This window comes from Ammospiza caudacuta, chromosome 25 (assembly GCF_027887145.1).
Source record: "Ammospiza caudacuta isolate bAmmCau1 chromosome 25, bAmmCau1.pri, whole genome shotgun sequence".
NCBI lineage: Eukaryota > Metazoa > Chordata > Aves > Passeriformes > Passerellidae > Ammospiza > Ammospiza caudacuta.
The window spans coordinates 860221-877554 of record NC_080617.1 but is presented as its reverse complement, the minus strand read 5'-3'; positions in this window follow the sequence as shown (position 1 = coordinate 877554).

Genomic DNA, 17334 nt, shown 5'->3' with positions numbered 1-17334 from the left:
TTGGGACATTTTAGGGACAATTTTGGGACATTTCGGGGACAATTTGGGGACAATTCTGGGGAAATTTTGGGAAGTTTGGGGTCGGATAGGGGAAAAATTTTGGGGCAAATTTGGAATTTTTAGGGTCAATTATGGGGGAAATTTGGGGACATTTTGGGGACAATTTTGGGGTCAATTTGGGACATTTTGGGGCATTTTAGGGTCAATTTTGGGGAAAATCTGAGACATTTTGGAGATATTTTGGGTGAGTTTTGGGTGAATTTTAAGTGAATTTTGGGTGAATTTTAAGGGAATTTTGGGTGAGTTTTGGGTGAATTTTGAGTGAATTTTGGGGTGAATTTTGGGTGAATTTGGGATATGTTTTGGGGTGAATTTTGGGGTTTTTGGGTCGCTGATATCGGGGGCAGCGCCGGGAGCTGAATTTGGGGGGAATTTTGAGGGAAATTTCCTCCTTTTAAGGTCAAATTTCGGGTGGGATTGGGGTTTTTTGGAGGTAAATTTGGGGTTTTTTGGGTGAATTTTGGGGTGAATTTGGGACATTCTGGGGTGAATTTTGGGGTTTAATTTTCAGATATTTGGGGGAAAGTTTTGGTGTAAATTTGGGGATTTTGGGGGGAATTTGGGGTGAATTTTTGGTTTTTTGGGGTAATTTTGGGGGCGAATTTTGGGATTTTTTGGGGTGAATTTTGGGGTGAATTTGGGATTTTTGGAGATAATTTTGGGGTGAATTTTGGGGTGAAATTGGGATTTTTTTGGGGTGGATTCTGAGGTAAATTTGAGATATTTTGGGGGTCATTTTACAGAAAATTTTGGGGTGAATTTGGAATTTTTGGGGGATTTTTGGGGGTAAATTTGGGATATTTTGGGGTAAATTTTGGGGTGAATTTGAGATATTTTAGGGCATTTTGGGGGTGATTTTGGGGTGAATTTTGGGGTGAAATTTGGATTTTTTGGGGGTAATTTTGGGGTGAACTTCAGGGTAAATTGGGGATATTTTGGGGTAAATTTGGGATATTTTGGGGTAAATTTGGGGGTTTAATTTTCAGATATTTTGGGGTGAATTTTGCTGTAAATTTGGGGATTTGGGGGTGAATTTTGAGGTGAATTCTGGGGTGAATTCAGGGGTGAATTTTGGAATTTTTGGGGTAATTTTGGGGTGAATTGGAGATATTTTGGGGTAATTTGGGGGGGTTTGGGGGGTGAATTTTGGGGTAAATTTTGGGGTAAGTTTTGGGGATTTTGGGGTGAATTTTGGGGGCAAATTTTGGGATTTTTTGGGGTGGATTCTGAGGTAAATTTGAGATATTTTGGGGGGAATTTTACAGAAAATTTTGGGGTGAATTTGGGATTTTTGGGGTGAATTTTGGGGGTAGATTTTGGGGTGAATTTTGGATATTCTGGGGTAAATTTGGGATTTTTGAGGTAAATTTGGGGGTGAATTTTGGGGATTTTGGGGTGAATTTGGGATTTTGGGGTGAATTTTGTGAATAATTTTGGGATTTTTGGGGGAATTTTGGGTGAATTTTGGGATTTTTAGGGTGGATTTTGGGGTAAAGTTGGGCCATTTTTGGGTTGGATTTTGGGGTGAATTTGGGACTTTTTGGGACATTTTGGGGTAAATTTTGGGGTGAAATTCGGATCAGGGAGCTGGAATGGGGCAAAATCGGGGAAATGGGGAAAAATTTGGAAAATTTTGAATGAAAATTGAGGAGAAATTGGGAATTTGGGGGAATTTTGGAAGAATTTGGAAAAAAATTGGGAGAATTTGGGGAAATCGGGGGAATTTTGGGAAAAAATTGGGGAAAATTTGGGGATTTTTGGGGAAATTTTGGGAATTGTTTGGAATTTTGGGGGACAATTGGGAAAATGGAAAAATTTTGGGAGAATTTTTTGGGGAAATGGAAAAATTTGGGGGAAAATTTGGGGAGGAAATGGGGAAATTTAGGGGGGATAAAATTGGGGATTTTTGGGGAGGAAATTTTGAGGAGAAATTGGGGGAGAAATGGAGAAATTTTGGACAAAAATCGGGAAATTTTTTTTTAAATTTTAATTGAATTTTAACCCTTTAAATTCCCAAATTTATCCCTTAAAATTCCAAATTTTCCTATTCCAAATTTTCTTCACTTTTCCCTCAAAATTCTGAATTTTTACTCCACAAAAATCCAAAATTTTGCCCCAGAATCCCAATTTTAACCCTTAAACTCCCCAAAATTCTCAATTTTCCCCAAATTTTTGGGATTTTGCCCCAAATTTCTCCCCCAGGTCCTGCGGGAGGCGCTGGACCGGAGCCTGCCCCCCCTGGCTCCAGTGAGGAAATTTTGGAAAAAAAAATTTAAAATTTTAGGGAAAAAATTGAAAATTTTGGGCAAAATTTGGGGATTTTTGAAGAATATCTAAATTTTTTTAAAATTTTTTAGGTAATTTTAGGAAAAAATGTGATTTTTTGGTAATATTTATGAAATTTGGGAAATGATTGTAACATTTTTGAAAATTTGAAGGGGAAATGGGAAATTTTTGGGATTTTCGGGAAAATTTGGGAAAATTTATGGAAAATGTGGAAATTTTGGGGTGAATTTGAGGAATTTTCAGAAATTTTTTTGGGGATTTTAAAGAATATTTGGGGATTAAAAATATTGGGAATTTTTGGAAAAATTTAAGAATTTTTAGGAGGAAAATTTGAAATTTTGGGAGATTGTTCTTGAAATTTTTGAGAAAAGTTGGGAAAAATTTTGGTGTTTTGGTTTGTTTAAATTTTTGTGGTAAAGTTTTGAGAATTTTTTGAAAATTGGGAAATACTGGAAAAAAATTTTAACTATTTTTTCTATTTTTGGTGTGTTTTAAAAATTTATTTTAACATTTTTTTGGGATTTTTAGAACAATTTTGGGGATATTTTGGTAATCTGAAATTTTTAATTTTTATTTTGTGTGAAATTTTTTGGGGAATTTTTAAGAAAATGTAGAAAATTTTGGACAAATTTATGACTTTTTAAAAAAAAGTTCAGTTTCTTTGAAAACATTTGGAATTTTGGGGAAATTTTTTCGAAAAAATTGGAGATTTGTGGGAATTTGAGCAAAAAGTTGGAATTTTTGAGGCAATGTTTGGGAAAATTTGGGAGATTTTGGAATTATTTGAGGAAATTGGAAAATTTTAGGGAAAAATTTGGGAATTTGGGTTAAAATTTGGGGTGTTTATTGAAATTTTGTGAATTTTTGTAGCTGATTTTTCCCCTCCCCCCTCAGGCATTTCCCTGGAGCCGCTGGAGGAGGAGCCGAGGTGGGGGCGTGGCCTAACCCTGGAATGGGCGTGGCCAAACCCGGAAGTGCCTGAAAATCACCCAAAAAATGTCAAATTCAAGAAGAAAGTGGAATTGGGAGCGAGAATTTTGGGAAATTCCAGAAAATCGCAAAAAAATTGGGAATATTTGGTCGATTTTTGGTTAAATTTTGAAGAAATTGTGAAAAAAATCGGGTGCAAAATGGCGGCCGGAAGCTGCCACAAAACCCGGAAGTGGGCGGGGCTTAATCAGGAAGTGCTTGGAATTCACAATATGGTGAAGATTGGACCAAAAAAGGGAGGAAATTGTGTGAATTCACAAAATGTTTGAAATTTTGGGAAAATTTGGGCAAACTTTTGTTAAATTTGAGAAAAAAGTGAAGACAACCCGGGACAAAATGGCGGCCGGAAGCTGCCACAGAAACTGGAAGTGGGCGGGGCCTAACCAGGAAGTAAATAAAAATAATTTTGAAATTGTGAGGATTTAAAAGAAATTTACATTAGAGGCTGGATTGGGTTGAAAAGTGGAGGAAAATTCTGGAAAATCACCAAAGTTGTGAAAATTTTGGGAGAATTTGAGCAATTTTTTTTGAAAACTTAAAGAAAATTTGAAAAATTTCTGGCCAAAATGGCGGCCACAGGAACCCGATTTGGGCGGGGCCTAAGCAGGAAGTGACCAAAGATAATTTAAAAGTTTTCAGTGTTGGATTGGAAATCGGATTAGAGACAAGATTGGCATTAAAAGTAGAAGAAAATTCCAGAAAATGCAAAATTTTTGGAGAAATTTTGACTTTTTTGGGACAAATTTAAAATAAGTGAATTCATCTAAGACAAAATGGCCGCCACTGGAACCGGAAGTGGGCGTGGCCTTACAAGATGGGACCAGAAGTGGAATTGGAGGGAAAATGAGGATTAAAGTGGAAGAAAATTCCAGAAAATTCAAAATTCTGAGAAAATCTTGAAATTTTTGAGACAAATTTTTCAAAGAAAGGAAAATAAAAAATCTGATCCAAAATGGCGGACGGAAGTGGGTGGGGCCAAAACCAGAAGTGGGCTATAAAACATGGGGGGAAATATTTTAAACTAAGAAAAAATTTTGGAAATAATGTTTAAAGTGGGCGGGGCTAAACCTGGAAGTGACGTCATTTAAAGGGACAGTAGAGTAAATGGACGCTATGGTTTTAAGAAGGGGGCGTGGTTTGTGGGGAAGGGGCGTGGCCTAACGTTGTGACTCCTCCCACAGCATCCCCCCACTTCCGGCTCCGCCCCCCGAGCTTCTCCCGGAGCTTCCGGAGGCTCCGCCCATCGACCTCGGGAAATGGTTCCGGAACCTTCCAGAATTTTGTAGAATTTTTTGGGAAATTTTTTGTATTTTGGGAAATTTTAGGTGATTTTAAAATTTTTTCAAGGATTTGGGGCGAATTTTAGAAATCTTGGGCAATTTTGGGGGCTTTTTTTTAATTTTGAGAATTTTTTCATGCCAGAGCGGGAAAATTTTGTGGAATTTTTCACAACAATTTGTGAAAATGTTTGATTTTTTTTTTTTACTTTTTAGGGAAATTTTTGAAGGGAATTTTTTTATCATTTAAGGGAAAATTTTGAAGATTTTAGCAGAAGTTTTGGGGAATTTTTAGAAGTTTTTTTGGGCTCTTTTTGAAAATATTGGGAATTTCTTTCCAATTTTTCTAAAAAAATTTTAATTTTTACGGGGAAATTTCTGGGGCTTTTTTAAATTTAGGGGTAATTTTTGGGAATTATACAAATTGTAGTGGAATTTTTTGAAAACTTTTCTAGTTTTCTGTGAGCTTTATGAATTTTTGACATATTTGAGAAAAAAATTTGATTTTTTTGATTCTTGTGAGTTTCTTTTAGAATTTCTTTTTAATTTTTAAGTGTTTTTGAAGTTTTTATTGTATTTTCCAGAATTTTCAAAGTATTTTAAAATCTTAAATGAAATCTTTGTGCATTTTTAGATTATTTGGGGATTTTGGGTGGATTTATTTTTACAAAATTTTCAGGATTTTTTTTTAGATTTTTAGGAAAGTTTACAAAACACGGGAATTTATGGAGGATTTTTATTTTTTGAATGCGTAAAATTTTTGAGTCATTTTTAAAGCATTTCGGTATTTTGTAAATATCTATGTTTTAAATATTTACCAGGAATTTTTTATTTGGAATTTTTTCCAGGAGTATGTAAAATAAAATTTTCAGATTTTTCTTTTTTTTAATTTTCCCGGCTTTTTTAATGATTATTTTTTGTAATTTTCCCATTAATTATTTTAATTAATACCTTTCTTATTCCCCTCCTCCTCCCAGGCTGATCCCGGGCCACGCCCAAGCCCCGGAGGGGGCGGAGCTTGGCGCCATCTTTGGCCCGGATTGGCCACGCCCACGAGTGGCTCAGGCCTTTGCTCTCTGCCTGGGTGAGCTTTGGCCACGCCCCTTCTGCCTTAGCCACGCCTATTTCAAGCCCCTCCCCTCAAACTTTGCCCTTTGTTGGCCACTCCCTTTAAGCCCCGCCCACTTTCAGCCCCACCCTTAAGCCCCGCCCTAAATTTTGTATAATTGATTCCCCACCCACTTTTAACTGATTTCCCTTAAGCCCCGCCCACTTCATCTTAACCCTTTTTGGCCCCACCCACTTAAGGCCCCACCCACCCAAGCCCCGCCCATTACCTCATTTCCATTTTAGCCCCTCCCCCTTCCAACCCTTCCTGCTTTAGCCCCACCCTCTTTTCTCTAAGCCACGCCCACTTTGGGGACTGCCCCCAAAATTCAACTTCCTTAAAGCTCCGCCCACTCGAGTCCCGCCCATTTTTCATTCTTATTTTAGCCCCACCCACTTTCATTCCTTCCCTTTTAAAGCCCCACCCTCTTTTGGTTAAGCCACGCCCACTCCCTTGAAACCACGCCCACTTTAATCCCCTCTTTTTTACTCTATTGCAATTTAAGCCCCACCCACTGTAAGCCCCTCCCACTTTAATCCCCGCCCCAAATTCCTCCAAGTTGAAGCCCCACCTACATTTAACCCATTCCCTTGAAGCCCCGCCCACTTTATTTTCCATTCAAGCCCCACCCACTTTAAGCCCCACCCACCTTTGCAATACCATTTGAACCCCACCCACGTCCAGCCACACCCATTTAAGCCCCACCCACTTTAAGGCACACCCAGTTAATTCCATATTTTTAAAGCTCCACCCACTCAAGCCCCGCCCATTTCCTTATTCCCATTTAACCCAAACCCCCTTTAAGCCACGCCCAATTCTTTTTAAACCACGCCCACTGAAACCCCTCCCCTTCATCCTTTCCCATTAAAGCCCCGCACCTTTAAGCCCCACCCACTTTAAACCTGTCCCACCTTAAGCCCCACCCACTTTATTTAGCACGAATGAAGCCCCACCAACTTTAAGCCCCTCCCACTTTCTTCCCTTTAAGCTCCTCCCACTTAAGCCCCGCCCACCCAAGCCCCACCCATTTCCCATTCTCCTTCCACCCCTTCTCCTCTAAGCTCCACCCTCCTAACCCTTGGCCACGCCCACTTTTACCACGCCCATTTTAACCCTGCCCTTTGTTCCTTTTAAACTCACCCACTTTAAGACCCGCCCACTAAATTTAATTCCCTTTAAGCCCCACCCCCTTTAATCCCCGCCCATTTCCCATTTTTATGCTTGCCCCGCCCACTTTCAATCTTTCCCCTTAAAGCCTCATCCTCTTTAAGCCACGCCCACTCTTCCAAAACCACGCCCACTTTTAATCCCTCTCCATCCTTATTTTTATCCCCACCCTCTTTAAGCCCCACCCACTATTTCAATACCATTTAAGCCCCACCCACTTTAAGCCCCGCCCACTTTATTCCATATATAAAAGCCCCACCCACCCAAGCCCCGCCCATTCCCCCATTCTTACTTTAGCCCCGCCCACTTTCAACCTTCCCCTTTAACCCCCTCCCACTTTAAGCCCCGCCCCAAATTCCTTCTAATTTAAGCCCCACCCGCTTTCAAACCAATCCCCTTAAGCCCCGCCCACTTTATCCCCACCCACTTACTCCTTTCTCACTTAAGCCCCGCCCCCTTGACCTGCACCCCACAAACCCCGCCCCCTTTGCCCATATTTGGCTCAAGCCCCGCCCCCGCAGAGCTCTGCGCCTCCCATTGGCTGAAGCTGGAGCAGCCCCTCCCCTACGGCCACATCCGGATCAGGCTCCGCCCACGGCGCCAATAAGCCACGCCCACTTTACCATATATGGACTTGTCTCGTGTTCTTGGGAACTTTTGGGATTTTTTTAAGGGAATTTTTTGGAATTTGGGGCAATTTGGGAAATTTTGGGCGGAAATTTGAGAATTTTGTGGAAATTTTTGAGAATTTTAGGGGACTTAACAGAATTGTTTGCAAAATTTTCTGGTTTTTCTGGGGAGTTTTGGTAGAAATCTCAGAATTTTGAAGAAGTTTGGGTTTTTCTTGCCATTTGTGGGAGTTTTGAGGAAATTTTTGGAAATTTAAAAAAACTTCTGGGTGAAATCCAAAAAATTCTCAGGATTTTTTTTGAAATTTTTGAAAAAGACTTCAAATTTTGGAGAAAACCTTGGGAATTTTCGTGAAATTCGGGATTTTTAAGACATTATTTTAAAAAATAAATTGCATTTTTTGCGGAATCTTCCTCATTTAGAATTTGGGGATATTTTGGGCGAAAATGTGGAAATTTTGAGGAACTTTGGGTGGAAAATGGGGGATTCTGGGGAATTTTAAAGGAAATTTAGGGCAGTTTTAAGAAATTTTCAATGATTTTTGCAAAATGTGGAATTCTTTCGAGATTTCTGGGCAAATTTTTAGTAGAACTTGGGGATTTTTGGAACTTTTGGGTCATTTTGGGGAATTCTGAGGAAATTTAAAGAAATTTTGACGCAAAATCTTAAATTTTCAGGAATTTTGGAGAATTTTAGGTAAAATTGCAGTTTTTCAGATTATTTCGGTGAAATTTTGAGGCAGTTTTTGAGAATTTTTTGGAATTTGGAGAATTTGGGGTGAAAACTGTGGTTTTGAGCAAGTTTCGGGACATTTTTGGGTGAAAATTTTCAAATTTTGCGTGAAATTTTAAAATTTATTGCGATATTTTATTAAATTTTTGGCAAAAATTTTCAATTTTGGGGGGGAATTTGGGGAAAAATTTTCACCAACTTTGGGTGGAATTTGAAGTAAAATTCTTTCAGTTTTTACATTAAATATATTATAATTTTATGCAAATTTTACGCAAATTTCGGGTAATTTGAATTTAATTTCACACAAAATTTTTTTTTGCATTTTGGGGTGACTTTACGGAATTTTTAACAGAAGTTCTGTTAAATTTAAGAAAATCTTGAGAAATTCATTAAAATTTGAAGAAATTTTTAAAAATTTTGTGGAAGTTTTAAAATTTTTAAGCCCCACCCCCCAAGAAGAAACCACGCCCATTTTTTGTCATCCTCCATTTTTATTGGCCGCCGATGACGTCATCCAACATCCGGCACAAGATGGCGGCGTGGGCGGGGTCCAGCGAGGCCACGCCCACCCGGAAGCGCTCAGGGTCGGCCCCGCCCACCTGGCGGAGCAGCACGAGCAGCGATTGGCTGAGCTCTGAGGGGGCGGAGCCAAAGGGCGTGAGGGGAACAGGAAGCGACAAAAATGAGAAAAAAAATGAGGAAAAAAGACCAAAAATCCCCCAAATTTTTCCCCAAAATTCCCCAACTTTTCCATCAAAAAACCCAAATTCCTCTTCAAATTCCCAAGAATTGCCTGAAGTCCAAAATTCCCGCAAAATTCTCTCTGAAATTCCCCAAATTTCCCAGAATTTTTTCCAAATTCCCATTTTCCCCCCCAAATCCTCCTTGAGTTTCCGTAGAATTCTCATTTTATGCCTGAATTTTCCACCCAAAAATTCGCCAAAAAATCCCTAAAATTCCCCCAAACCTTCCCCAATTTATCTCAAAATCCCCCCAAAACCTGAAATTCTCCCAAACCCATTTCAAATTCCCCCAACACTCCCAATTTTCCCTCAAAATCCGCCCAAAATCCGCCAAAAATCCCCAAAGATTTCCCAAAACTTTGGATTTTTTTCCCCAAAATTCCTCTTTCAATTGCAAAAATTTCCCTTAAAATCATCAGATTTTCTCCCAGAATTTCCCAAATTTCCTCCAAAATTCCCCCAAATTCCCAAATTTCCCCAAAATTCCGGAATTTTCCGACCTTTCTGGAGCCGTCCCAGGGCCAGGGCGGGGCCGACGGCGCCGACGAGCTCGGGAAGGGGGGGAGGAGCTGGGGGCGAAATTTGGGTTAAAAATCACAAAATTTGGGAAAATTGTTGAAAAATTTTCCCCCCAAATTTTTCTGGTTTATTCTGAATTTTTAATGATTTTTTCCTGATTTTTTTCTTGAATTTTTTCCTGAATTTTTCCCTCTTTTTCCCCCAAATTTTCCCCATATTTTTCCTAAATTTTAAAAAATTTTTTTCCAAATTTTCCCTCCAATTTTTCCCCAAATTTTCCATTTTTCTCCCAAACTTTTCCCCCAAATTTTCTCCGGTTTTCCTACATTTTCCCAATTTATTCCTGCATTTTTCCAAGTTTTCCCACAATTTTTCCCTTTTTTCTCTATTTTTTACCTCAAATTTTCCCAAGAATTTTCTCTTTTTTCCTCCATTTTTTCCTCCAATTTTGCCAAATGTTTTCTTGACTTTTTCCCAATTTCTTCCACAATTTCCTCCCTTTTTTTCCAGATTTTCCCCCAAACTTTCCTTAACTTTCCCTCAATTTTCCCCCAAAATTTTTCAGTTTTATTCTGAATTTTTATTGATTTTTTCCTGATTTTTTCTTGAATTTTTCCCTCTTTTTTCCCCAAGTTTTTCCCAGATTTTTCCTAAATTTTTAAAACTTTTTTCCAAATTTTCCCTCCAATTTTTCCCCACATTTTCCATTTTTCCCCCAAACTTTTCCCCCAAATTTTCTCCGGTTTTCCCACATTTTCCCAATTTATTCCTGCATTTATTCCTGCATTTTTCCTGCATTTTTGCCACAATTTTTAAATTTTTTTCTCAATTTTTTACCCCAAATTTCCCCAATAATTTTCTCTTTTTTCCTCAACTTTTACTCAAATTTTTTCAATTTCTTCCTGAATTTTCCCCCATTTTTCTCCCCATTTTCTTCTGTTTTGCCCCAAATTTTTCCAAATTCTTTTTTTTCAATTTTTGCAATTTTTTCCTTGAAATTTCCAAATACTTTTCCAATTTTTTCCACAATTTTTGCAAATTTTCCCTCTTTTGCTCTCACATTCACCCCAATTTCCCCCCAAATTTTCCCAATCTTTTCCCCCCAAATTTTTTCAAATTTTTCCCCAAAATTTTCTCAAATTTTCCCAATTTATTCCTGAATTTTCCTGCATTTTTCCAAGTTTTCCAACAATTTTTTCATTTTTTCTCAATTTTTTACCCCAAATTTTCCCAATAATTTTCTTTTTTCCCTCCACTTTTACTCAAATTTTTTCAATTTCTTCCTGAATTTTCCCCCATTTTTCTCCCCATTTTCTCCTGTTTTGCCCCAAATTTTCTCAAATTTTTTATTTTCAATTTTTGCAATTTTTCCTTTAAAATTCCAAATATTTTTCCAATTTTTTTCACAATTTTCGTCCAATTTTCCCTCTTTTGCTCTCACATTCACCCCAATTTTCCCCAAAATTTTCCCAATTTTTTATCCAAAATTTCTCATTTTGCCCGCCCAATTTCTGCCCTCCAAAATTTTTTTCTATTTTCATTTTTCAATTTTTCCCCTGAATTTTCTCCAATTTTCCCCCAAATTTTCACCCATTTTTTCCCAATTATTTCTTCAATTTTCCTTTGAATTTCTCGGAATTTTTTCCCTCAAATTTTAATTAATTTTCCCCTAAGTTTTCCAATTTTTCTCCTATAGTTTCCCCCAAATATTTCTCAATTTTCCCCCAATTTTTATTAAATTTTACCTGATTTTTTCCTAAATTTTTCCCCATTTTTTCCACAAATTTTCTCCAACTTTTACCTCAAATATCTCTCAATATCTCCCTATTTTTATAAAATTACACTTGAGTTTTTCCTGAATTTTTTCCAATTTTTTTCACAACTATTCTCTAATTTTTCTCCAATTTTTCCCCAAATATCTCTCAATTTTCACCAGATTTTTATTAAATTTTACCTGATTTTTTTCCTAAATTTTTTCTGATTTTTTTCACAAATATTCTCCAATTTTCCTCCTATTTTTCCCCACATATATCTCAATATTCCCCAGATTTTTTTCGAGTTTTTTCTTGAATTTTTTCTGAATCTTTCCAATTTTTTTCCACAAATTTTCTCCAATTTTTCTCCTATTTTTACCCCAAATATCTCTCAATTTTCCCCGGATTTTTATTGAATTATTTCTCTTTTTTTTCCTGAATTTTTTCTGGTTTTTTTTTTTTTCCACAAATTTTCTCCAATTTTTCTCCTATGTTTTTCCCAAATATATCTCAATTTTTCCCCGGATTTTTATTGAATTTTTCCTGATTTTTTCCAAATTTTTTCCGGTTTTTTTTCACAAATATTCTCGAATTTTTCTCCTATTTTTTCCCCAAATAACTCTATATTTTCCCCAGATTTTTATTAAATTTTACTTGAGTTTTTCCTGAATTTTTTCCACAAATTTTCCCCAATTTTTCTCCTATTTTTCCCCAAATATCTCTCAATTTTCCCCAGAGTTAAATTGAATTTTTCCTGATTTTTTCCTGAGTTTTTTTCCGATTTTTTCCCACAACTTCTCTCCAATTTTTCTGCAGTTTTTCCCCTTTTTTTTCTCCCATTTTCCCCCAATTTTGGATGAATTTTTGTTGATTTCGGAGCTGATTTTTGGGGTGAATTTTGGTGCTTTTGGGTCTCACCCTCTCGGCCCCCAATCCCAGCAGGAACCTCAGCACCGGCGCCTCCTCCTCCAGATCCGCCGTGAGCGGGAGGGAGCCCAGAACCAGGGCAGGGCCTGGAACCAGTATGGACCAGTATAAACCAGTACAGACCAGTATGGACCAGTATGGACCAGTATGGACCAGTATGGACCAGTATGGACCAGTATGGACCAGTACAGACCAGTATGGACCAGTATGGACCAGTATGGACCAGTATGGACCAGTATGGACCAGTACAGACCAGTATGGACCAGTATGGACCAGTACAGACCAGTACGGACCAGTACGGACCAGTATGGACCAGTATAAACCAGTACAGACCAGTATGGACCAGTATGGACCAGTACAGACCAGTACAGACCAGTACAAACCAGTACGGACCAGTAAAAGCAGAAAAAAAACCGAAAAAATCCAATTTTTGGCCCATTTTTTACCATTTTAAAGCCCCAAATCCACTCCCAGTTCATTCCAATCCCAGTACAAACCAGTATAACCCAGTATAAGCCAGTATGGACCAGTATGGACCAGTATGGACCATTGTGGACCAGTATAACCCAGTATAAACCAGTATGGATCAGTATGGACCAGTGTGGACCAGTATAAACCAGTATGGACCAGTGTGGACCAGTATAAACCAGTATGGAGCAGTCTCCTCCCAGTAACCCCAAACACCCTCCCAGTCCATCCCAGTACAAACCAGTAACCCCAAACCCCAAACCAGTCCAAACCAGTCCAAACCAGTCCAAACCAGTCCAAACCAGTACAAACCAGTAACCCCAGAGCCCCTCCCAGTTCGTTCCCAGCTCCCTCCCAGTCCAAACCAGTAACGCTCTCCCGTTGCCATGGCAACCCCGGCTGCCTCACCAGCGCCGCCACCGCGTTGTCCCGGACCCGTCCCGGCCCCTCCCCCCCCGCGGGGCGGAGGGCGTGGCTACAGAGCTCCGCCCCCGGCCACGCCCCCCTGAGCGCCCAATTAAGGAAAAAGGGGGGAGAAAAAAGGGGGTGGGGCTTAGAAAAAAAGGGGGAGGGGCTCGTATGGAAATTAGAGTGGGGGTTGGACTTATATGGGAATGGGGGGAATGGGGGGGGGCATGGCCTTCTATATTCATTCCTATGAATGGGGGCGGGGTTTCAGGGCTTTGTATGGGGAGGGGGGCGTGGCTTTAAAAGATGGGCGGGGTTTAAGGAGAGTGGGAGGAGTTTGAAGCCATTTAAGGGAATGTGGGCGGGGTTTAAAGCGTTTAATGGGACTGTGGGCAGAGTTTAGAGAGATTTAGTAATCTGTGGGTGGGGTTTAGTGTGATGGGATGGGCTTGAAGCCTTTTATGGGAATGTGGGTGGGGCTTAAATGTGGTGGGAGGGGTTTAAGGGCCTTAAAGGGAACATGGGCGGGGTTTCAAGCCATTTAAAGGAATGTGGGCGGGGTCTAAAGGCAGTGGGAGGAGCCTGATGACTTTTAAAGGAATGTGGGCAGAGTTTAAAGGTTGTGGGAGGGGTTTGAAGCCTTTGAAAAGAATGTGGGCGGGGTTAAAAGCCATTTAGCAGAATGTGGGCGGGGTTTAAAGCCATTTAAAGAAATGTGGACGGGGCTTTAAAGTGGTGGGAGTGGTTTAAAGCATTATAAGGGATCGTGGGCGGGGTTTAAAAGTGGTGGGAGGAGCTTAAAGCCTTTAAAGAAAATGTGGGAGGGGTTTAAAGCCTATAAAAGCAATGTGGGCGGGGCTTATGGTTGCTAGGAAGAGCTTAAAGCATTTTAAGGAAATGTGGGCGGGGTTTAAAGCCTTTTATGGTGTTGTGGGCGTGGTCTGAGTGAAATAGGTGGGGTTTAAGGACAGTGGGAGGAGCTTAAGGATGATGGGAAAGGCTTAACTCCTTTTATGGAAATGTGGGAGGAGTTAAAGTGTGGTGGGTGGGGTTTAATGGGGTGGGAAGGGCTTAAGTAATTTCATGGAAATATGGGAGGGGTTTAAGGCTGGTGGGTGGAGTTTAAGGCTTGCGGGCGTGGCTTATCCTCAAACCCCTCCCGCTTCACTCTGATTGGTGGATACTCATGGTGGGCGTGTCCCACGGCCTCCCCGATCCGACCAATGGCCGTGCCCCCGGGTGGGCGGGGTCGGCCAGGACGGCCAATAGGGGGGGGAGGATGCGGCGGAAGAGGTGGGGCGGGAAGGCGACGCCCCCTCCAGTGCTGGCCACGCCCTCGTGGGCCATGGCCGCGCCCACTTCCGGCAGCCAATCGGAGGCCGTCTCGCGGAGCTCAGAGCGCTGGGAGGTCTGGGGGGGGGGGGGGAGGAAACTGGTTTGTACTGGTTTGTACTGGTTTGTACTGGTTTGCTCTGGGAGGAGATTTGGGGTTACTGGTTTGTACTGGGAGGGGTTTGGGGTTGCTGGTTTGTACTGGTTTGTACTGGTTTGGGGTTTGGGGTTACTGGTGTGCATTGGGAATGAACTGGGAGGGAGTTTGGGGGTACTGGGAGGGAGTTAAAGGGTTAAAAGTTGGAGGAAATGGGAAAAAATGGGCAAAAATGGGGAAAGGTTGGGATTTTTCTATACTGGTTTGTACTGGTTTGGGGTCAGGGGTTACTGGTTTGTACTGGGAGGGGGTTTGGGGTTACTGGTTTGTACTGGGAGGGGTTTTTGGGGGGTTACTGGTTTGTACTGGTTTGTACTGGTTCGGGCTCACCTGGGTCAGGTCCAAGATGGCGTACAGCGAGGGCTCGAGGTAGGGCAGGAAAGTGGAGCTGGAAAGCGGTAAAAACCAGTATGGACCAGTATGGACCAGTACGGACCAGTATGGACCAGTATATCCCAGTATACACCAGTATATCCCAGTATAAACCAGTATAAACCAGTATAACCCAGTATAAACCAGTATAACCCAGTATAAACCAGTATATCCCAGTACAAACCAGTATATCCCAGTATATCCCAGTATATCCCAGTATAAACCAGTATATCCCAGTATATCCTAGTATAAACCAGTATATCCCAGTATAAACCAGTATATCCCAGTATATCCCAGTATAAACCAGTATGGACCAGTATAACCCAGTATATCCCAGTATATCCCAGTATAAACCAGTATAACCCAGTATACACTAGTATATCCCAGTATATCCCAGTATAACCAATATATCCCAGTATATCCCAGTATATCCCAGTATAAATCAGTATGGACCAGTATAACCCAGTATAAACCAGTATATCCCAGTATAAACCAGTATAACCCAGTATAAACCAGTATAACCCAGTATATCCCAGTATAACCAATATATCCCAGTATATCCCAGTATAAACCAGTATATCCCAGTCCATCCCAGTATAAACCGGTATATCCCAGTCCATCCCAGTATATCCCAGTATATCCCAGTCCATCCCAGTATATCCCAGTATAAACCAGTCCATCCCAGTATATCCCAGTCCATCCCAGTCCATCCCAGTATATCCCAGTCCATCCCAGTCCATCCCAGTATATCCCAGTATATCCCAGTTACCCGCAGTTCTCCGCCAGATCCCCCAGCGCCCCCAGCGCCGCCTCGGCCAATCCGGTGAAAGCTCCGCCCACTTCTGCCCTGTGAGGGGAAAGGGGGTGTGGCATGACCATAAATGGGCATTGTCTGACCCCCCCCAAGCCACGCCCACCCCACCCGGGCTACGCCCGCTCACTCCTCTGGCTCCGCCCACTCCGTGGTTGCATCATCCTCCATAGGCTCCGCCCCCTCCAGGTCGTCATGGAGACCGAGCAGCCAATCAGGAGCGTCCGAGGGCGGCTGGGGGGAAACAGAGACCAGAGTAAACCAATATAAACCAGTATGGACCAGTATAAACCAGTATGAACCAGTATAAACCAGTCTGGAGCACCCCCAGCCCCCTCCCAGTACAAACCAGTAACCCCAGGCCCAAAACCAGTACAAACCAGTACAAACCAGTATAGAAAAATCCCCATTTTCCCCCCATTTTTAACCCTTTAATCCCCTCCCAGTTATCCCAGTTCATTCCCAGTACAAACCAGTATAAAAAATCCCCATTTCCCCCCATTTTTTCCCCATTTCCCCCATTTTTAACCCTTTAATCCCCTCCCAGTACCCCCAAACCCCCTCCCAGTCCAGCCCAGTCCATTCCCAGTACAAACCAGTAACCCCAAACCCCGTCCCAGTACAAACCAGTACAAACCAGTATAAACCAGTATAGAGAAAGCCCCATTTTCACCCATTTTTCCCCATTTCCCCCATTTTTAACCCCTTAATCCCCTCCCATCACCCCCAAATCCCCTCCCAGTCCATTCCCAGTCCATCCCAGTCCCTTCCCAGTACAAACCAGTAACTCCTGACCCCATCCCAGTACAAACCAGTATAAACCAGTACAAACCAGTATAGAAAAATCCCCATTTTCCCCCTATTTTCTCCCCCTTTTTTCCCCATTTTAACCCTTTAATCCCCTCCTAGTTCATTCCCAGTCCAAACCAGTAACCCCCGACCCCAAACCAGTACAAACCAGTACAAACCAGTATAGAAAAATCCCCAATTTCCCCCGTTTTCCCCCCATTTTTTCCCCCTTTTTCCCCATTTTTAACCCTTTAATCCCCTCCCAGTCCCATCCCAGTCCAAACCAGTAACCCCAGACCCCGTCCCAGTATAAACCAGTCCAAACCAGTATAACCCAGTGTAAGCCGGGCGCACTCACCGTGGCGGGCGCAGCGCCCCCTGCAGCACCGGGAGCGGCCGCGGCAGCAGCGGCGCCGTCCCCGCCCCCAACAGCTCCGAGACGGCCGCGAGCAGCGCCAGACTGGGACGGACTGGGTTATACTGGGATATACTGGGAATGGGGCTGGGACAGACTGGGATATACTGGGATGGACTGGGATGGACTGGGTTATACTGGGATATACTGGGAATGGGGCTGGGACAGACTGGGATATACTGGGATGGACTGGGATGGACTGGGTTATACTGGGATATACTGGGAATGGGGCTGGGACAGACTGGGATATACTGGGATGGACTGGGATGGACTGGGTTATACTGGGGTATACTGGGATGGACTGGGATGGACTGGGTTATACTGGGATGGACTGGGTTATACTGGGATGGACTGGGTTATCCTGGGATGGACTGGGACGGACTGGGTTA